The following is a 22357-nucleotide window of genomic DNA, read 5'->3' on the forward strand; positions in this document are numbered from 1 at the left end:
CTTCCCTGTCTCCCCATCTACCTCTGTCCCTCTCAGGCTCTCTCATTCAGTCTAGGTTTCCTACTCTCTCTCTGGTTCTCTCATTCCCCAGGTTGTGCTGGTCACCAATGACCTCCTGCTTGCCAAATCCAACGGCTCATACTCTGTCCTAATCCTCCTCGACCTCTCAGCTGCCTTCGACATAGTGGACCACCCCCTTCTCCTCAACACGCTATCCAACCTTGGCTTCACAGACTCCGTCCTCTCCTGGTTCTACTCATCTCTCGGTCGTTCATTCTCACTCTCTTTTGCAGGCTCCTCCTCCCCCTCCCATCCCCTTACTATGGGGGTTCCCCAAGGCTCAGTTCTTGATCCCCTTCTGTTCTCGATCTACACTCACTCCCTTGGTTACCTCATTCGCTCCCACGGCTTCAACTATCATTTCTATGCTGATGACACCCAAATCTACATCTCTGCCCCTGCTCTCTCCCCCTCCCTCCAGGCTCACATCTTCTCCTGCCTTCAGGACATCTCCATCTGAATGTATACCCACCACCTAAAACTCAACATGTCCAAGACTGAACTCCTTGTCTTCCCTCCCAACCCTGCCCTCTCCCTGACTTTCCCATCACAGTTGACGGCACTACCACCCTTCCCGTCTCACAAGCCCGCAACCTTGGTGTCATCCTCGACTCTGCTCTCTCATTCACCCCTCACATCCAAGCCGTCCCCAAAACCTGCCGGTCTCAGCTCTGCAACATTGCCAAGATCCGCCCTTTCCTCTCCATCTAAACCGCTACCCTGCTCGTTCAAGCTCGCATCCTATCCAGTCTGGACTACTGCATCAGCCTTCTCTCTGATCTCCCATCCTCGTGTCTCTCCCCACTTCAATCCACACTTCATGCTGTTTCCCGGATTGTCTTTGTCCAGAAACGCTATGGGCATGTTACTCCCCTCCTCAAAAATCTCCAGTGGCTACCAATCAATCTGCGCATCAGGCAGAAACTCCTCACCCACGGCTTCAAGGCTCTCCATCACCTCGCCCCCTCCTACCTCACCTCCCTTCTCTCCTTCTACAGCCCAGCCCGCACCCTCCGCTCCTCTGCCGCTAATCTCCTCACCGCGCCTCGTTCTCGCCTGTCCCGCCATCGACCCCCGGCCCACCTCATCCCCCGGGCCTGGAATGCCCTCCCTCTGCCCATCCGCCAAGCTAGCTCTCTTCCTCCCTTCAAGGCCCTACTGAGAGCTCATCTCCTCCAGGAGGCCTTCCCAAACTGAGCTCCCTCCTTCCTCTCCCCCTCGTCCCCCTCTCCATCCCCCCATCTTACCTCCTTCCCTTCTCCACAGCACTTGTATATATTTATATAAGTTTGTATATATTTATTGCTCTATTAATTTTACTTGTACATATCTATTCTATTTATTTTATTTTGTTAATATGTTTGGTTTTGTTCTCTGTCTCCCCCTTCTAGACTGTGAGCCCACTGTTGGGTAGGGACTGCCTCTATACGTTGCCAACTTGTACTTCCCAAGTGCTTAGTACAGTGCTCTGCACACAGTAAGTGCTCAATAAATACAATTGATTGATTGATTGATTGTGCTACTCGAATTCACTTCTGATTCTGAATGAAGAGAATAGATGCTTGTGATCTGGCCTATGGTACCTTCTTTCTTTTACAGATTATCACTGGGGTCTCGGGGAATGTGTTCCTCCTCCTGGTTTATACTCACATGCTCTCCACCATCTACCAGCTGAATCCTCCAGACCTGATCCTTGCCCATTTGGCCCTGGCCAACACCATTGCCCTTCTCAGCAGAGGGATCCCTGGCATTCTGTCAGCTTGGGGACTGAGGAATTTCCTGGATGATGTTGGATGTAAAATCCTCTTATACATTTATCGAGTGGCCCGGAGTCTGGCCATCTGCACCACCTGCCTCCTGAGTGTCTTCCAGGCAATTACCATCAACCCCAGCACCTCCTGGTGGGCAGGAGTCAAAGCCTAATTACCCAGATGCATCTTCCCCTCCTAAATCTTCTCCTGGATTCTCAATCTGTTGTTTGACTTAACTGCATCGATGTTTGTCATGGGACATAGTAACAGCACCAGCATAAATAGGGTCATCCTCCTGAAATACTGGTCTTCCATCAGTATGAGTGCAGGCACAATCCTGGTCAATGCGGTGGTGCTCTCCCTCCGTGATATGTTATTCGTGGGGTTTATGAGTGTGGCTAGTGTCTACATGGTGTTTGTCCTGCACAGACAGCTCCAGCAGTTCCGCCATCTCCATTGGCCTGGCCGCTCTCTCAGGGTGATGCCCGCGGTCAGAGCAACCAAAAGAGTTATAGCTCTGGTCACCCTTTGCATCCTCTTCTATGGATGGGATACAATCACCCTGAGTTTTTTTATTAAATATGAAGGAAAACTTCCCTCGGGTTCTTAATAGCAACAACATTATGGCCTTCACTTTCTCAACTTTTAGTCTATTTCTGATTATTATTCTCAGCAGCAGGAGAGTGAAAATGTTCTGGAAAAGGGATTCTCATATTCCCACCTGGCATCCCTCTTAGAGTCTTAGGAAACAGTGCATGCCTGAAGGGAAGCAGTGGCTCCAGGGATCTGGGTATCAGGAGTGTCTCAGGGCTGGGTTTGAGGTGTTAGAGATATCCTGTCTTGCAAGTGCCCTTCTCATGGATACCCAGAGGCCTGGTACTTCCATCTCCACTGAGCTGTTTTTCATCTGAGTACGTGTTTGTGACATGGAAGCCGAACTGCCTAAGGTGCCGGTACCGTGTACCAAGTTTCCCCATGGTCTGTAACTACAACAAATCCCTGATCATTCTAGGGGAAAGGGGAGAGCCCAGGATATGGAGAGCCACTAATGGGGCTGGGGGTAAGTTCAGGTCTGTCAGGGTCTGCCAGAGGTCCATGATGCATAGCTTTTATTACAAGGATCGGGTCAGTAAGTATGACTTTCTCAGTGCAAACCATCCCCACCAATGCAAATACAAAGTCATTCACATGTCATGCTGGAGGTAGGGCATATCTGTGCATGACTGGTGTCTGACACAATGCTTATCAAAATGGCAAAGAGCTAGAAAATGTGCATGACTGAGTATTTCTGGGCACAACATGCAAGTGTGCAAGACAATAGCTCTCAACCACCCAATCATGGATACAATCTCACCACCAGCAGTGGAAATCGGAAGGAACGTGGCCTAGCGGATAGAGCAAGGGCCTTGGAGTCAGAAGGACCTGAGTTCTAATCCTGACTTTGCCAGTTGTCTGCTGGGTTACCTTGGGCAAGTCACTTTACTTCTCTGAACCTCAGTTACCTCATCTACAAAATGTGGTTTAAGATTACAAGCTCTGTATGGGACAGAAACTGTGTCCCACCTGATTAACTTGTGTCTACCCCAGAGCTTAATACAGTGCCTGCCATATGATAAGAACTTAGCAAATATAAAAAAAATTTTGAACTAAGGAACAACTCTACTGTCTTTCTTATTATCATTCTTATCCTTATTCTTATTCTTATTATCATCATCATCTTTGTTATTTACTGTTGTTAGTGTAGTTTTAATAGTAGTTGTTGTAATGTTGTAATGAAATTGATAGTATTTATTGAACACTTACTTGATGCGTTCTATTGTACTATTATTATTATGTTGATGTTTGTCCCCTTTAGACTGTAAACTGATTATGTGCAGGGAATGTGTCTATTTATTGTTATATTGTACTCTCTCAAGCATTTAATGCAGCACTGTGCACACATTAAGTGCTCAATAAATACAACTGAATGAATAAATGAATGATTACTAGAATATTGGAAAGTATAGACTAGCAAAGTCACAAATACCAGTCCAATGGTGTCCAATGGTCTAACCAGAGAGACAAGTATAAAAATACAAATCATAGATCATAAGCACCATGAGATCCAGGAACTCTATTCTATGTTAGAGGACACTACAATAGAGTTGGTAAACCTGATCCCTAACTAACATGCACTACAGTCTAGAGGGAAGGAAGACATTTAAAAAAATTACAAATGGGAAGTATCATAGTTTAAGAATATGCACATAATGCTGGGAGGCTGGGAATGAGGTATCGAAACGCTTAAAGGATACAGACCTGAGAGCCTTGATGATGCAAAGGGTGAGGGACAATAGAATTGGAAGGGCCTCTTGAAGGAGATATAATTTTGGAAATAGTGATGTTGACATTGAAGATCATGATATTGATGACGATGATGATTGATGATTAAAATGATTCATAGTAGAGATCTTGTACTTGCGTCCTACCAAATATCAAGCAGAGCTTTCCCGGTAGCAGTAATAAACGACTTTATTAATCACCTACTAAATGCTAAGCACTGTACCATGAGCTTGGAAGACAACATTTAGGATGTTCACCAATTGGGTTTCATGTTTATTAAGTGCTGGGATAAATGCAAATAATTGGAATAGCCACAGTCCCTGTGCCATAGAGGACATACAATCTAATCAGTCAGCACAATCAGCATCATTTCTTGAACACTTATTTTGTACAGACCGCTGTACTAAGCACTCAGAAGAGTTCAAAAGTCGTGATCCATACTCTCAAGGAACTTAAGGTCTAATCAGGTGGTGGTGGGCAGATAAAAAACTACTTTAAAGATAGAAATAAGAAGGAATACTGCTCTGCACATAACTTAATCCTTGAGAAATAGTTATATAAGATAGGTACAAAGGTGTACAGTTTAAGAGGGACAGAGGGCAGGTGTCACATATACAATTTACGGATTAGGAAGCCAAGTGACCTTCTTGAGATCACACAATAGGCCAGTGGCAGAGCTGGGCCTAGGTCCTGATTCTCCAGATTTACAGTTCCACACTCATTCCTCTGGGCTTCAGAGACAAGGACAGAATTTACACAGAGATGAAGCTGGATAACAGTGGATTAAGAATAACTTTAAATTATACTGCCAACAAATCAACAAAACAAGGTTAAAATTGGAAAGTCAGAAATGAAGGGGTGACAGCCAAGTACAAGGAACTCTAGGAGACTCAAGCTTTCTAAATATTCTAAAGGTTCCTGCACTAGTCTATGGCCTTAGGGGAGACTGATCTGGGCAGAGAGCCAGTGTAAGATGGCTCGGTGCTTCAGAGGACAAAGACATTTGGCGTGGTTGCCAGTTTCTCAGAACTCCCTTCGAAATTCTGAAAGTCACTCCAACTTGAGAAGACAAAAACTCCTAATGGTAGCTCATTCCTCTCTACAGAAAACAGAGCCTTACCAGTGGTTTTAAGTCAATCCATCAGTTTTTTTCCCTCCTACCTATAATAATAGTAATGGTATTTCTTAAGTACTTATTATGTACCAAGCACTATTCCAAGCTCTGGGGTAGATATAGGTTAATCAGGTTGGACACAGTCCCTCTCCCATATGGGGTTAACAATCTTAATCCCCATTTTCTAGATGAGGTAACTGAGGCACAGAGAAGTGAAGTCGCTTGCCCAAAGTCACATAGCAGACAAGTGGCAGAATGTCTATTCGAACCCAGGTCCTTCTGACTCCTAAACTCGTGCTCCATCCAATCGGCCACGGTGCTTCTCTATCCACTCTCTTCTCCCACTACACACCAGCTTGCAATTCTCATTCCTCTCAAGCCAACCTAGTCTCCGTTCTTCATTCTCATCTTTCTCGCCACTGACCTCTTGCTCATGTCCTCTCTCCCCCTTAGAACTACCTCCCCCTTCACATCACATTGAGAAATAGCGTGACTTTTAGTAGAAGGATCACGGGTTTGGGAGCCAGAGGTCTTGCGTTCTAATCCCAGCTCCACCACTTATCAGCTGTGTGACCTGGGGCAAGACACTTACTCTATCCCTCAGTTACCTCATCTGTAAAACAGGGATTAAAACTATAAACCCCACGTGGGACAACCTCATTACCTTGTATCTATCCCAACGTTTAGAACAGTGCTTGGCACATAGTAAGCGCTTAATAAGTACCATTATTATTATTATTATTATTATTAATATTGTTATCATTATTATTATTATCTGGATGACCACAGATCTCCCACAGATTTCCCTTTGTTGAAAAAACAAAAATAGCTCACAAGACTATCAAAGGCAGGATAGTCACCTCTGATGTGTTAATTGGCATCAGGTAATTGCGGGGAGAAAGTTGAGCTCATCTTGTTCCAATTTGGTTGGCAAGTGGGAGCGGAGTCAGAGAATTTCCAGAGATGTTCTGAGTGTCAGAGTGGATTAGAGCTCAGTGAGTCACACACTGATGCCATCTTTCCCCCTCCTCCACCCATACATAGACTAATCACTCCCTGAGGGAATGGAGAGATGAGGAAAGCTGCTTATTAATAATGCCTCCGCCTTGTCCTGACAGAGTCTCACTGTTCATGAGCTGTTCATAATTCATAGACTGAATTATGGACTGGAGTGTGAAGAGTGTGGAAGAAAGAGAACCAGTGAGGAGGGGGATACTCTAAAAATCTCCTCACTTGTCTCCCTGCCAGCATGTGTATCGTGCATACACACACACACACACACACACACACACACACACACTCACTCACGCACACACACACACACACAATCTTGTCCTTAGTATTTGAAGAAGATATCCCTGATTGTGTAATTCAATCATTCATCCATTCATTCATTCATTCGTATTTATTGAGCACTTACTTTGTGCAGAGCACTGTATTAAGCTCTTGGAAGGTACAATTCCATAATAAAGAGAGGAAATCATGGCCCACACCAGTTTTACACTCTAGAAGGGGGAAGACAGGCATTAAAACCATTTAACAGACATCAATATAAATAAATAAAATTATAGATATATACACTTCAAAACAAGTAAATAGACATCAGTATAAATAAATAGAATTATAGATATATTCACATTAAAATAAGTAAATAGGGATCAATAGGAATAAATAGAACTGTATATATATACACATTAAAGCAAGTAAATAGGGATCAATATGAATAAATAAAATTCATTCATTGGTGTGTAAGTGAGTATGAAAAATCCAAAGGAACAGCCACTGTCCTGGCTGAATTATGCATGCAATCAGTCCATTAGTGATACTGACTGAGGGATTACTGTGAGCAAAGGACTGTACTAAGCAGCTGGGATAGTACAATACCATAGAGTTGAGCATGTGAGTCTAAATTGAATTAAGTGCTTGAGACAGCACAATAGAAATCAAGTCAATATAGAGTAATTAGGCAAGACTATCCCCTGTTGTTTTGTCTTTGTAGTTTGTGACATCTTAGTTGTTTCTCCTTTGCCTCTTACTTTTTTACTGCTACAAAACTCCCCTGATCACAGTGCACTATGCTGATCTCTCTAGAGCTATTGATTCCCAGCTGGGATTTAGCCTCAGATATACTCTGAAGCTTTGTTTTATCATGAATTTAAATAGTCTCCCCTGCCCTCCTTGCTTTCTGTTTTCACTTTCAGCTCTCCAGGCAACGTTTGTTTGTGTATCCTGCTCCTGGCCATTCCTCTCTTGTACCTCCTTCCCCAGCACAACTGTGTTTCAGTGAGCATAGCTTCAAAGCTTAAGAGACTGACTTCATTTCAGGTCTTCCTTGCTCATGGTACTGCCTTGTTATCTGATGTTGAGAATATGACTCGGAATGTTCCCTAGGGAAGTGCTCCTAATGTCAGAAGTGGCAACTATAAGGTTAGGGTGTCTACACAGTTGTCTAGCCAGGGTGTGACAAGTGCCTGCATTTGGATGGTGGAGAGAAATCAGTTGATCTGGGAAATGTTCTGGAGGAACATCTAATGTGATTTAGCCACAGACTAAATATGGGAATGGAAAGAGCAAGGAGTAAAGTATGATACCAATGTTTTGGGTAGGATGGTGCTCCTGCCAAGTGTAATGGGAAAGTCGGGAAAAGGAGTGGCAATGAGAAGGAAGTTGAGAAGTTTATCTTTGAACACAGTGAGCTTGAGGTCTAAATGGGACATGCCCGAGGAAATGATTTGGAGGGAGGGGGAAATCCAAGATGGTAGAGGAAAAGAGAGGTTGGGGTAGGTGGGAGGGACAGGATTGGGAAAAATCCTTGTAGAAACTCCAATTCTAAGGGGGCATCAGACTCCAACGGATTCAGAGGCAAAGGGTAGTCTTCAATTGTGTTGGAATCCAGGCTCCCATTCATGTGGGGGATTATTATCTATTTGTAAATATCATTCTTATTCTTATTTTTATTCTTATCATTATTTTTATTCTTTTAACAATATTTGTTAATCATTTACTGCGAGTCAAACTCTGTTCCCATATCTCCTGCAGCTCCAGTTCCACATGGGGCTCACACTTTAAGTAGGAGGGAGAAGAGGTATCTCATCTACATTTTATAGACAAGAAAGCCAAGGTGCAGAAAAGTTGAGTGATTTCCCCAATATCCCATATCAGGAATTTGGCATAGCTGCTCTGGAACCCATGTCCTTTGATTCCCAGGTCCAGGCTATTTCCTCTTGGTCATGCTGCTTCCACCTTAGATTTCTAACTATTTTCATGTTGGATGGAACAGTTGGACAAAGCAGAAAGAGGTTCACAAGTCTGGGGTACACAGCATCCGGATAACCCTCTTTAGATGGGAGGGTCATCCTATTTGGAGTTCTAGGTTGGCACTAAAGTCAGAGCCTAAATGAGCCCCATTTCAGGCCAGCAAGGCTAGGGAGACTCCTCCGTTCTTAGTGTGATGATAATCATAACAATGATACAGTAATAATAATAAAGCCTCCAGCTTTCTCATCCCTAGTGTTAACCCAAGCTGCTGTCAGTCAATGGTATTTATTGAGTGCTCACTGTTGTCACTTGAAATATCTCACACTGTCCTCTTTCAGCATCTCTGTGCCGTTGCATTTATGACTGCCACGTGGCAGGTGAGCAGATTGAGGTCCAGAGAGTTGGAGTGACTTGCCCAAGGTCATCCAGCAAGCACGTGGCAGTGCTGAGATAAGAATCTGGGTTTTCTGACTCCCAGACATGGGCCCTTTCCACTAGGCCATGGGGCTATTAACGATATTATTTATTAGGTGTTTACTATACAAAAACCTCTGGGGTAGAAACGAGATAATCAGATTGAGCACAGTCCCTGTCCCCTTTTGGGGCTCAGAATCTAAGAGGGAGAGAGACGAGGGATCTTATCCCCATTGAACAGGAGAGGTAACTGAGGCACAGAGAGATTCAATGACCTATCCAAGATTTCAAAGCAGGTAACTAACGGAATTTGGGTCTCCTGACTTCTCGTCCTGTCATTGGTCCCTGTGAGAAATTTCCATCTACCCTTGGAGGAGAAACTCCTGGTGCTGGCCAGGTGTCCACCATTCCCGCATTGACCAATGTTTATGCATCAGCACCTGCAGCTCCCCCGGATCTTCAGGCCCAGGGAAAAAGATGGGGATGAGGCAATCTGGCACTTGAGAGCCAACAGTGGGGGAGATGAGCGTCAAGGGATGTGAAGGATTGCATAGAAAATCACTGGCATCATTCATTCATTCATTCATTCATTCAATTGCATTTATTGAACCCCTACTGTGTGCAGAGCACTGTACTAAGCAGTTGGGAAGTACAGATCGGCAACATATAGACAGTCCCTGCCCAACAAGGGGCTCACAGTCTAGAAGGGGGAGACAGACAACAAAACAAAACAAGTAGATAAGTAACAATACTCTCAGACTAAATAAAATTATAGCTATATGCGCATCATTAATAAAATGAATGGAGTAGTAAATATGCACAATGAAATAGAGTAATAAATTTGTACACATATATATATAAGTGCTGTGAGGAGGGGAAGAGGGTCAGGCAGAGGGAGGGAGGGGGGCGATGGGGAAGAGAGGAGGAGAGGAAAAAGGGGGCTCAATTTGGGAAGGCCTCCTGGAGGAGGTGATCTCTCAGTAGGGCTTTGAAGCGAGGAAGAGAGTTAGATTGGTGGTTGTGTGGAGGGAGAGCATTCCAGGCCAGAGGCAGGACGTGGGCTAGGGGTCGATGGCAGGACAGGTGAGAACGAGACATAGTGAGGTTAGCAGCAGAGGAGCAGAGTGTGTGGGCTGGGCTTTAGAAGGAGAGAAGGGAGGTGAGGTAGGAGGGGGCAAGGTAATGGAGAGCCTTGAAGCCAAAAGTGAGGAGCTTTTGTTTGATTCGTAGGTTGACAGGCAACCACTAGGGATTTTCGATGAGAGGAGTGTCATGCCCAGAGGTTTCTGCACAAAGATAATCCGGGCAGCAGAGTGAAGTATAGACTGAAGTGGGGAGAGACAGGAGGATGGGAGATCAGAAAGGGGGCTTGATTCAGTAACTCAGTCGGAATAGGAAGAGATATTGAACCAATAGGGTAGTGGTTTGGATGGACAGGAAAGGGCGGATCTTGGCGATGCGGTGGAAGTGAGACCGGCAGGTTTTGGTGAAGGATTGAATGTGTGGGGTGAATGAGAGAGCGGAGTCAAGGATGACACCAAGGTTGCGGGCTTGTCAGACAGGAAGAATGTTAGTCCCATCTACAGTGGCAGGAAATTCAGGGAGAAGACAGGGTTTGGGAGGGAAGATAATGAGCTCAGTCTTGGATATGCAAATGAAAATCACTGTGCTAATTGTTAATAGACACAAGGTAATCTGGTTGGACACAGTCCCTGTACCAGACATCCAGATGGAGATGTCCTCAAGGCAGGAGGAGATACGAGCCTGAAGGGAGGGAGAGAGAGCAGGGGCAGAGATGTAGATTTGGGTGCCATCAGTGTAGAGATGATAGTTGAAGCCGTGGGAGTGAATGAGTTCACCAAGGGAGTGTGTATAGGTGGAGAACAGAAGGGGACCAAGAACTGACCTTTGAGGAACCCCTACAGTAAGGGGATGCGAGGGGGAGGAGGAGCCCGGGAAGGAGACTGAGAATGAACGGCCAAAGGTATAAGAGGAGAACCAGGAGAGGACAGAGTCTGTTTAGACAAGGTTGGATAGCGTGTTGAGGAGAAGAGGGTTATCCAGTGTCGAAGACAGCTGAGAGATCGAGGAGGATTAGGATAGGGTAGGAGCTATTGGATTTGGCAAGAAGGAAGCATCAGTGAATAACGTGAAGGTAGTGATAATTATTATTATTATTATTGTAATGCAAATGAAAATCACTGTGCTAATTCTTAATAGACACAAGATAATCTGGTTGGACACATTCCCTGTACCAGATGGGGTGCACAGATTACAGAAGAGAACAGACATTTAATTCACATTTAACACATGAGTAATTTGAGACCCAGAAAAGTTAAGCAGCTTTTCCAAGGTCTCACAGCAAACAAATGGTAGAGCTGGAATTAGAAACATTGTAAATCCCCACTCCCTGCCCATGGCTCTTCTTGCCCTGTCTCCATGCTCTACTCTCCCTTTCTCTTGATCTTTTATCCTCTCTGTATTTTCCCTTAATTCCTCTCCCTTGGCCTCCCCTATTCTCTTTCCTGCTCCCCTTTTATGATCTATCTCTTTTATTTTTTCTTTCTTTCTCTCCATAACCCTTCTCTCTATCTCTTCCTATCCCTTTTCACTTTATTCCCCTGTCTCTTATTTACTTCTCTTCCTGTCCCTTCTTTTTTCTTCTCCTGCCCCTTCTCTCTTAGCCACCACGGGCCTGTCTCCCTTTTTCTCCAGTCTTTTTTCCCTTTCTCCCTTTTCCCTTTCCATTCTCCTTTTCCTTTTTCTCCTCTCTTCTCCCTAACCCTTCTCTACACAGGTCCCTTCACTCTTTCTGGCCACAAGCCCTGGCCACCTGTTGGAAAATGCAGGAAGACAACAGAGCTTTACTTGTTCCACAAAAGCCCATCCTGCCGTGAGCCCAACCTGAAGCCAAGCAGAATTTAGGCAATGTCTCCTTTCTGCTCACGACAGAGCTGGTCTCAGGGACTGAACATGCTCAGTGAGCCCTCTCTCTCTGGTACCCAAGAGTCACTATTCATCACCCGGGCCGCCCTTCCCTCCACCATGAGACCTGAAATGTGGACGGGAGAAGAGGCCAGTCTCAACTCACACACATAGTGGTCCCTTTGGATCTTATAGAATCCAATATCCGGAGCAGAGAGACGGAGAGTACCTCAGGCCTCTTCCCACATTTCCTTTAAATTTTCAGAAGGATCCAATGGGATTCCTACCTCGTCTTGCCTGAGTCCGATCTGGAGAGTTGCAGGCCATCCTTGCAGAAAACTGAATTGGGACCAAGTGAGATCTGGGAACCTCCTGAGAAGTCTTTGTAAGCTGCCCACAGGGAAATATGTTTGTCTGGGGCCCCTGAGATAGAAGTAATGAAATTAACTGGGCATCTAAATGAATTAACTATCATTTCCTCTCTCTTCCTCTCTCTGTGATTGTCCATCTCTGAACAGATTGGACATAGTCTCTGTCCCCTATTGAGGCACAGAGTCCAAGAGGGAGGGAGATCAGAAAGCCTATCCCCATTTAACAGGATAGGAAACTAAGACACAGAGAGATGCAGTGACCTGTCCAAGGTACAACAACAGATAACTAGCAGAACCTGTCTCCTGACTCCTAGTCGCATCATCAGTCCATGTGGGAAATTTCCACCAACACCCTGGATGAGACAGTCCTGGAGCTGGTCAGGTGTTCACCATTCTCCCAGTGTCCAATGATCACCAATCAGCACCCGCAGTTCCCCCGTGTCTCCGGGCTAGGGGAATAAGCTAGGGGTGAGTCAGTCTGGCCCCAGACAGGTCAGCAATGGTGGAACTAGGGGTGATGGTGAATGTGGTGAAGAACGTGGTAGGACACCACTGTTATCAGTGAACATACTGAAGGAGGTAATAATGGAATTATTATTATTACTATTGCTGTTATTTTTTTTAGGTTCTTATTCTAATATGAACACTATTCTAAGCTTTGGGATAGATAAAAGATAATCAGGTTGGACACAATCTCTACCATATGGAGTTCACCATCTGAATAAGAATGAGAACAGGCATTTAATTCACATTTTATAGAGAGGAACCTGAGACCTGAGAGGAAACTGAGATCCAGAAAAATTAGATCCAGAAAACGTAAGTGGCTTGCCCAAGGTCCTACAAGAAATAAGTGACAGAACTTGGATTAGAACCCAGGTAAATTATCACTGACTGCACCTGGCCCAACCTGCATGCCTTTCACACTTTTCTGTCTCTTCCCCTTTAATTTTCTTTTCCTCTGCATATGCCTTACCTATTCTCTCTTAGCTTACCCTCTCCTGTTTCCTGCTCTTCACCTTCTATCTCTCTGTACTTCCTGTCTTTCTTCTGATGTCCCTTCTCTTTCTGCCCCATTCCCTTCTATCTTTCTGCCCCCATCCTTTCTCTGTTTCTCCCCTCCCTTCTTTCCTCACCTATCCCTTCTCTCTTTCTCTTCCTATCTCTTTTCTCTTGCTCCTCCAATTCCTCCAATGGAATTGAGGTTCTTCTTACTAAAGCTGTAAACTCCTTGAGGACAGAGATCTTATCTTCTAAATAATTTTATTCTCCAAAGTAACTAGTACAGCACTTACTCTGACTGTTGTATTCTCATTTATGTTAAGTGAAAGGATAATGAACTGAAATGTCCTCTCATCCATGCTCCAACTCTCTTTGCAATGAGTTCTTTCTGACTTGGTTTCTCTGCCCCGTTTCCAAGGGTCACTCTTCATTCATTCATTCATTCAATTGTATTTATTGAGCGCTTACTGTGTGTAGAGCACTGTACTAAGCACTTGGGAAGTACAAGTTTGCAACATATAGAGACGGTCCCTACCCAACAGCGGGCTCACAGTCTGAAGTATGGATTCCAGAGGGGAGGGACTCAAATCAAGGAAGTCTGTGCAGAGAGTGATTTACTATGCAAGGTGAGATGTGACAAAAGTCCTGAACATACCTCGGTAGCAGTTAAGATGAAGAAGAAAGGGTCCATTCTAGAAAAGCTAGATGAAAGAACCTGTAGGGTTTCACCACTCCATCAGTGAATATTATTTATTGAGGCTTTTCTGTGGGCAGACCCAGGGCTTAGAACAGTGCTTTGCACACAGTAAGCGCTTAACAAATGCCATCATTCATTCATTCATTCACTAAGCAATTTGGAAAATGCAATACAAAAGAGCTGGCCGACATAATGTCTGCCTACAAGGAACTTACAGTCTACAGGGAGACAAAGACATTATAGGAAATTACAGATTGGGGAAAGTGGCAGAGTGTACCAAGATGCACATAGCTGTTGTGGAACTGAGGGTGGGTGAATATAAAGTGGTTAAGGGGTGCAGATATGAATACACAGGCTATGTGATAGGGAGAGTCAGTACGGGAAAGAAGGGCTGGATATGGGAGATAAAAAAGAAAAATTATTTAAAGATAATGCCAAAGTGGAAGATATAAGAGATGGGGAAATTGGTGGTGGTAGTATAGTGATGAGGAAGGATTTAGAAGGGAGGATGAGAAGTTCAGTGTTGGAAGGTTGAGTTTGAGGTGACTATGGGGCATCCATATGATAATAACGATGATAATCAATGAGATACCTGCTAAGCCCTAACTATGTCCTTCACTAAGCACTGGGGTAAAAACAAAATAATCAGGTCCCACTTGGGGCTCAGGCCAAGTAGGTGGGAGAAAAGACACTGAATCTCCATTTACAGATGAGGCAACTGAGGCCCAGAGAAATACAGTGCCTGGAACATAATGAGTGCATAATGAATACCATTATTACTATTATCATTATATGACTTGCTCTAGGTCACGCAGTAGGTAAATGGCATACTTGGGATTATAACCCAGTTCCTCTAACTCCCAGGCTTGTACCTCTAGGCCACATTACTTTTCTAGTGATGTAGTGATGCCCTAAAAGGCAGAAGGTGAAAGTTTGAAGGTTGAGGTAGATTCGGGAATCACTGACATATAAATGGCAGTTGGAGCCATGAGAGTGGATGAGGTCCTCAAGAGGGTGTCTTTAGATTGAAAATGGAAGGGGACTCTGAACTAAGCCCTGAAAGACATACAAAATTGAAAGCCATGAAAAGAGACTGAGGAGTGAACAGTGAGCTAGAAGGACAATCGGGAGAAAAGAAGTTCATTTAGATAGTGTTTCTAGGGATAACAGAACAGCCCCATGTTAAATACCTTGCCTCCTTCTCCTCCACCATGGGGCCTGAGAGGTGGAGTGTAGAATAGCCAAGTCTCGACTCGTACAGACCGTGGTCACTTGGGTTGTCACAGAATCCAACACCATGAGAAGAGAGACTGAGAGTCCCCCAGGCCTGTATCCATGTCTTCTTTAAAATTTCCCAGGTGATCCTTGGCAATCCTGCCTCGGAGAGTTCCATCGTTCTTTGCTGAATCAGGGGCAGGCTCCCCTGCATTATCTGGAAGAAAAGGACGAATTGGGACAAAATAAGATCAGGTAATCTTCTGAATGGCCTTTTTAACCTGTCCACAGGGAAATATGTTTGTTGGGGGCCCATATGGAATGTAGTCCTAAAACTAACTGGGCATCCAAATGAATACGTTTTCTGACTCTCCCTGCCCCTTTCAATCTCCGTCTCTCTCTCTCTCTCTCTCTCTCTCTCTCTCTCTCTCTCTCTCTCTCTCTCTCTCTCTCTCTCTCTCTCTCCCTTTCTCACTCTCAATTTCTCAACTTCTTTCTTTTTCTTTCATTTTCTGACACAGCCTCTTCACCTGTTTATTTCTTTCTGTCTTTCTCTGACTGTCTCTCTAATATTTCTCTCTCTGACTCTCTGTACCTCTGTATGTACGTATGTACCTATTTGTATGCATGTATGTATGTAGTTATGTATCTCTGACTCTTCATCTACCTCTGTCTCTACGTCTCTGACTTAATCACCCTTTCTCCTTCTATGATTCTCTTTGTACCTCTGCTCCCATCTGTCTCTTTCTGATCTTGATTCTACGTCTCTCCATTCATTCATTTATTCATTTAATCGTATTTATTGAGTGGTTACTGTGTGAAGAGCACTGTACTAAGCGCTTGGGAAGTACAAGTTGGCGATATATAGAGACGGTCCCTACCCAACAACGGGCTCGCAGTCTAGAAGGGGGAGACAGTCTAGAAGAGGGAGACACTCTTGAAGAGGGAGACACTCTAGATGGGGGAGACAGTCTAGAAGGGGGAATCAGTTCCCCCCGCTCCCAAGATATGGAGACAGTCTCCATATCCTTCTACCCTCCAGCTTTGGTTCCATTTTACTTCTTTGTCTTTCACTGCCTCTCTTTTCTTTTTTTAATGTCTCTGGTATTTTGTTAAGTGCTCACTATGTGTTAGGCACTGTTCTAAGAACTAGGGTAGACTCAAGCTAATCAGGCTGGACAGAGTCTGTGTCCATCATGGGGCTCACAGTCTTAATCCCCATTTTATAGATTAAGGAACTGAGTCACAGAGAAATTAAGTGACTTAACCAAGGTTACACAGCACAAAATCGGAGGAGGAAGGACTAGAACCCAAGTCCTTCTGACTCCCAGGCCTGTGCTCTATCCACTAGGCAATGTTGTTGCAATGCCTCTCTGACTTTCTGTTGTTTCATCTTCTTCGGTCTCTCTGTGCTCTGCCTCTATTCACCTCTCTCTTATTTCCAGGGTCTCTCTGTCTTTCCATCTCCCTCTGTTTCTCTCTCTTTTTCTCTCCTTGCCTCTTCGTCTCCCTTTCAGTCAGTCTCTTACTTCCCATGTCTCCCGTCCCTGTCTTTCCATCTCCCTCTGTTTCTCTCTTTCTCTCTCTGCCTCTTCCTCTCCCTTTCAGTAAGTCAATTATATTCATTGAGCACTTACTGGGTGCAAAGCACTGTACTAAGCACTTGGGAGAGAACAATATAACACAACGTCCCTTCCCACAACAAGGCTTCTATCTAGAAGCCTCTAGATTGTCATTGAAATCTCTCCATCTCCCTCTTTCTGTATCTGTCCCATCTCTTTGTCTTTCCTTGTGTCTTTCCATTTCTTCTTCTTTCTCTCTCTCTGTCTCTCTCTGTCTATGCCTCATTCATTCATTCAATAGCATTTATTGAGTGCTTACCGTGTGCAGAGAACTATACTAAGTGCTTGAAAAGTACAAGTTGGCAACATATAGAGATGGTCCCTACCCAACAGCGGGCTGACAGTCTAGAAGGGGGAGACAGACAACAAAACAAAACATATTAACAAAATAAAATATATAGAATAGTAAGTATGTACAAGTAAAATAAATAGAGTACTAAATGTGTACAAACATATATACAGGTGCTGTGGGGAGGAGAAGGAGGTAAGGCGGGGGCGGGTGGGGAGGATTAGGAGGGGGAGGGGTAAGACGGGGAGGGGTAGAAGAGGGCTCAGTCTGGGAAGGCCTCCTGGAGGAGATAAGTTCTCAGTACTGCCTTGAAGGGAGGAAGAGAGCTAGCTTGGTGGATGTGTGGAGGGAGGGCATTCCAGGCCAGGGGGAGGACATGGGCTGGAGGTCGATGGAAGACAGATGAGAACGAGGCACAGTAAGGAGGTTAGCAGCAGAGGAGCAGAGGGTGCAGGCTGGGCTGTAGAAGGAAAGAAGGGAGGTGACATAGGAAGGGCGAAGTGATGGAGAGCCTTGAAGCCGAGAGTGAGGAGTTTTTGCCTGATGCGTAGGTTGATTGGTAGCCACTGGAGATTTTTGAAGAGGGGAGTAACATTCCCAGAGCATTTCTGAACAAAGATGATCCGGGCAGCAGCGTGAAGTATACACTGAAGGGGGAAGGGGGAGAGCTCAGGAAAGGGGAGCCAACAATGGGGCTGGGGTAAATTCAGGTCTTTCAGATTCTGCCAGCATTCCCATGATGCATGGCTTTTCTTACAACTGGCAAGCCCGTGAGTGCTAATACCTAAATGCAAACCATCACCACTAGTGCAAATACAAATTCATGTACATGTATTGCTGGAGGCAGGGTGTGCCTCCCCATGACTGGTGTCTGAACAGTGCTAATCAAAATGACAAAGAGCCAGAAAATGTGCATGACTGAGTTTTTGTGGGCAACAGTGCACAGGTATGGTGGAAATGCACCCTCAACACAATCTTGGATACAATCTTACTACCGGAAGTGGAAATTAGAAAAAGCATGGCCTAGTTGATAGGGCACAGGCCTTGGACCTCTGTTCTGCCACTTTTATCCATTCATTTAATCTTATTTATTGAGTGCTTACTGGGTACAAATCACATTACTAAGCACCTGGGAGAGAACAATATAACAACCAACTGACACATGCTGGATGACCTTGGGCATGTTACTTTACTTCTTTAAGCCCCATTTATCTCAGCCACAAAATGGGGTTTAAGACTATGAGCTCCATGTGGGGCAGAGACTGTGGCCAACCTGATTAACTAGTGTGAATGTCAGTGCTTAGTACAGTGCCTTCCCCATAGTAAGCGCTTAACAAATACCACAAAAAAGTCTTTGAACCAAAAGACAACTCTACTACCTTTCTCCTGATTATTCATATTCTTATCATTATTGTCTCTATGCTTACAACAGTGTTTCATGCTTAGAAGAGTGCTCAGCACTTAGAACAGTGCTTGGCACATTGTAAGCACTTGGCAATTACCATGATTATTATTAATCATTATTACTTACTATTATTAGTAATAGTTGTCATAGTAGTTGTAGTAGTGTAGTAGTAATCGAAGTGATAGTAGTATTTATTGAGCACTTCCTATGTGCATTGTACTGTACTAGAAACTTGGAAAGTATCGAAAAGCAGAGGGATACATACCAGTCCAACGATATAACCAGAGAGACAAGCATAAAAATAAAAATAGCAGATTATGAACACCACCAGATCTGGGTTCTCCCATTTTAACTCTCTTCTGTGTCAGAGTCCAGTAAAATAAAGTTGTTAGACCTTATCCCCAACCAACAAGAGCCACAATCTTGAGGGGAAGCAGACATTATGAAAATTACAAATAGAAGAAATGGCAGAGTTTAAGGATATGTACATACACTGTGGGGCTGGGCATGGGGTACCAAATAAAGGCTGCAGACCTGAGAGCCTAGATGATGCAAAACGAGAGGGAGAATAGGGTTGGAGGGCCTCTTGAAGGGGAGACGATTATGTAAGTAGTGATGTTGGCATTGATGATGATGATGGTGAAGATGAAAGCAGATGATTAAAATGATTCATAGTGGAGATCTTGTATTTGTGTCCTATCAAACACAAGCAGAGTTTTCTCTATAACAGTAGTAGTAATAGTAGTAATAATAGTGTAATAGTAGTAGTAGTCTTTTAGACTGTGAGCCCACTGTTGGGTAAGGACTGTCTCTATATGTTGCCAACTTGTATTTCCCAAGCACTTAGTACAGTGCTCTGCACACAGTAAGCACTCAATAAATATGATTGATTGATTGATAGTAAAAATTTTTATTAATCACCTTCTGAGCACTAAGCACTGTACTATGAGATTGGAAGACCTCATTTGTGATGTTCACTGGTGGGTTTTCTTGTTTATTAAATATCTATTTTACTCATTGCTGGGATAGATACAGATAATTAAATTAACCACAGATCCTGCCCAATAGGGGAAATACAATCTTATCAATCAACAGTAATTTTGAATACTTATTTTGTTCAGTCCACTATGCTAAGCACTTGAAAGAGTTCAGAATGCATACCCTTAAGGAACTTAAATCCTAGATGGAGAAGAGAGGTAGGGTGTGGTAATAGTGAGGGGGCAGATAATAAAAAACTCTACAGAAAAAATAATAAGGAATGTTGCCATGTTCATGTGTTAATACTTGAGAAATACTTCTATAAGACAGGTACAAATGTGTGCAGTGTAAGAGGGAGGGATGGCAACTATCACATCTCCATTTTACTGGTTTTAAACCAAAGTCCAGAAAAGCAAAGTGACCTGCTCAAAGTCACACAATAGGCCAGAGGCAGAGCTGGGACTAAATCCCGGTGCTCCAGACTTTCAATTCCTTACTCATGCCTCTGGGCTTCAGAGACAAGGACAGAAGGCAGACAGAGACAAAGCAGGATAACAATGCACTAAGAAATAACTATAAGTAACAGTGCTAACAAATCAGTATAACAGGGTTAAGATTGGAAAGCCGGGTAAGAAGGGATGACAGCCAAGTATCTGGAATTCTAGGGGCCTCAAGTTTTCTAAATATTCTAAAGTTTCATGTACTCGGGATGCTGATCTGAGCAGTGAGAGAGCCAGTCTTAAGGTGGCTCATTGCTCCAGGTGACAAAGACATTTGGAGTGGTGGCAACTTTACAAGGGCACCCTCCTAAATTCTGATGTGGTCCCTCCATCTTGAGAAGACAAAATCTCCTAATGGTTACTCATTCCTTCCTACAGCAAACAGTGCTTCACTAATTGCTTTAAAGCAATCTACCAGTTTTTTTTATCTCCCTCCTACCCGTTGTAATAAAAATATTTGTTATGCGTTATGCGCCAAGCATTGTTCTAGGTTCTAAGGTAGATACAAGGTAATCAGGTCAGATACAGTCCCTGTCCGACATGGGGATCACAGTCTTAATCTCCATTTTCTAGATGAGACAACTGAAGCACAGAGTAGTGAAGTGGTTTGCCGAAAGTCACATAGCAGGCAAGTTGAGGAGCTGGATTTGAAACCAGGCCCTTCTGACTCCTAGGTTTGTGCTCCATCCACTAGGTCACCCTTCTTCTCTATCCATTCTCTTCTTCCACTACACACCAACTTGTACTTTTCATTCCTGCCATGTCAACCTAGTCACCATACTTTATTCTCATCTTAAAGTCACCATACTTTATTCTCCCAGCAACGTGGCTGGGAGAAGCAGCGTGGCTTAGTGGAAAGAGCCTGGTATTAGGAGTCAGAGGTCGTGGGTTCTAATCCCGCCTCCACCGCTTGTCAGCTGTGTAACTTTGGGCAAGTGACTTAACTTCTCGGTGCCTCAGTTGCCTCATCTGTAAAATGGGGATTGATACTGTGAGCTCTACGTGGGGCAACCTGATTACCCTTTATCTACCCTTAGAACAGTGGTCAGCACATAGTAAGCACTTGACAAATGCCAACATTATTATTTGGGAAGCAGCATGGCCTAGTGGCAGGAGCACGGGCTTGGGAGTCAGAGGTCATGGGTTCGAATCCTAGCTCCTCCACGTATTAGCTGTGTGACTTTAGGAAAGTCACTTAACTTCCCTGGGCCTCAGTTACCTCATCTGTAAAATGTGGATGAAGATTGTGAGCCTCATGTGGGACAATTTGGTTACGTTGTATCTACCCCAACACTTAGATCAGTACTTGGCACATAGTAAGGGCTTATCAAATACCAACATTATTATTATTATTATTATTATCTTTGTTGCTCATGCCCTATCTCCCCATTAGAAATACCTCCCCCTTCACATCTGGCTAACCACAGATCTCCCTTCCTTTAAACCCTTACTGAAATGCTGGCATGAGTATACGAGTCTCCTGGGTAGCTCAATATGCAACTATGCACTTAAGATGCAACACTGAAAAAAAATAAGCTCACAAGACTATCGAAGGCTTAAAATACTTTGTAGCTCGTCAAAAGGAAAATCAACCAAATTCTGTCACCAAATGTCATCTCTTCTCATTTACCCTAGTTCCTAATCTGAACTGGGATCTTGTTTCTTCCTGAGATCATCTAAGAACCACTTAGCCATTACCCATGTTCTTCAAGTCACACAATCCCCTTGGCTTCAGCTCCAATAGCCCGAAGGCCAAACTCAATTCAGGGGGAGGATGGGTTGGAGAGGAGGGGTAGAACGGAGAAGAGAGGAAGTGTAGCAAAGGGAAAGGGAACATGAAGTGAGAGGAACAGAAAGTGAGGGACGAGAAGGAAGTGCAGGTACAGTACTGATGATGCCATGTCACTCCATGGGCACCTCTGATGTGTTAATTGGCATCAGGTAATTGGAGGAAAAGAGCTGGGTTCATTTTTTCCCAAGCTGGTGGGTCAATGGAACCAACCCTTGCCATGGACTTGAGCCACAGACTGAAGGTGAGAATAAAAAGAGCGAGGAGTCAAGAATGATAAAAAGGTTTTGGGTGGGATGGCAGTGTGGACAAGTGTGATGGGAAAGTTCGGTGAAGGAAAGCCTATGGGAAAGAAGATGAGAAGTTCAGTTTTGGACATTTTGAGCTTAAGACCTCAATGGGACATGCATGTGGAAATGACTTGGAGGGAGAGGAGGACTTGAGTAGGTGAGATAGAAATGGGAGAAATCCTTGTGGAAACTCCAATTCTAGGGAGGCACCAGACTCCACCAGATCCTGAGGCAAAGAATCATTTCCAACTGTGCTGGACCCCAGGCTCTCCTCCTGGAAAAGGATTATTACCTATTTCCAAATATTATTTTTATTCTCATTTTTATTAGCTTTATTCTCACTCTTTTATTAATAATC

General features: G+C 44.1%; 1 pseudogene; it reads left to right on the forward strand.

Moving 5' to 3' along the window:
* The first annotated feature begins 1605 nt into the window (after positions 1 to 1605).
* LOC119923973 lies at positions 1606 to 2548 on the forward strand (annotated as a pseudogene).
* Positions 2549 to 22357: the final 19809 nt, after the last annotated feature.

Source organism: Tachyglossus aculeatus, unplaced genomic scaffold (genome assembly GCF_015852505.1).
Source record: "Tachyglossus aculeatus isolate mTacAcu1 unplaced genomic scaffold, mTacAcu1.pri scaffold_75_arrow_ctg1, whole genome shotgun sequence".
NCBI classification, from domain to species: domain Eukaryota; kingdom Metazoa; phylum Chordata; class Mammalia; order Monotremata; family Tachyglossidae; genus Tachyglossus; species Tachyglossus aculeatus.